Source organism: Colobus angolensis, unplaced genomic scaffold (genome assembly GCF_000951035.1).
Source record: "Colobus angolensis palliatus isolate OR3802 unplaced genomic scaffold, Cang.pa_1.0 Scaffold44, whole genome shotgun sequence".
NCBI classification, from domain to species: Eukaryota; Metazoa; Chordata; class Mammalia; order Primates; family Cercopithecidae; genus Colobus; species Colobus angolensis.
The window spans coordinates 1,628,425-1,629,161 of record NW_012117821.1 but is presented as its reverse complement, the minus strand read 5'-3'; positions in this window follow the sequence as shown (position 1 = coordinate 1,629,161).

Sequence of the window (737 nt, the reverse complement as noted above, 5' to 3'; positions counted from 1 at the left end):
GATGGTCTCGATCTCCTGACCTCGTGATCCGCCCATCTCGGCCTCCCAAAGTGCTGGGATTACAGGCTTGAGCCACCGCGCCCGGCCTACAGATGCTTTTTTCTATTCAGTATTTAGAAGACAGTTATAAACAAGATGCATTAAATAGCAACATGGCCGATGAACATCAGAAATGAACATCAGGAACATCCGTGAGATTTCATCCACGGAGCCCTCACCATGGAAACCCTTGTGCTCATGGGCCTGGTCTCCTCTTAAGACACAGTCAATTGCTGGGGATCAGAGGCCGCACTCATCATGGCAGAGAGGCAGGACCATCTGGGAGAGGACCCTTCTATAACACCTACTGCATCACCGGGCTGTGTGGAGGGGCTCAGCTGCCAGAACTCACGGGATATCATTCTGCACCGAAACCCCACAGGAAAAATGGTAAGTTCTCAGTTTCACCATTAATGGCACCTCTCAGGTTACTCTCTGTCCTCCACCAATTCTCCATGAAACAACTTTTTATAGCTTCTTAGTGCGCTCTACTGACAAGGCCTAACATCGATCTCCTTGCAGAGACGAAATTTGCACAGGGCACAGCTCCAGGCACAGGCAGGGAGCTCAGCCTTCTCCCACAGCCCTCCTCCCTCCTCCTTTCTCTGTGTCACCCGAGAGGTGGAGCTTGCAGTGAGCTCCACCCATTCCTCTTAGGGAATCCTTGAAAACTTGAAACCTTGAATCCTTGAAAACCT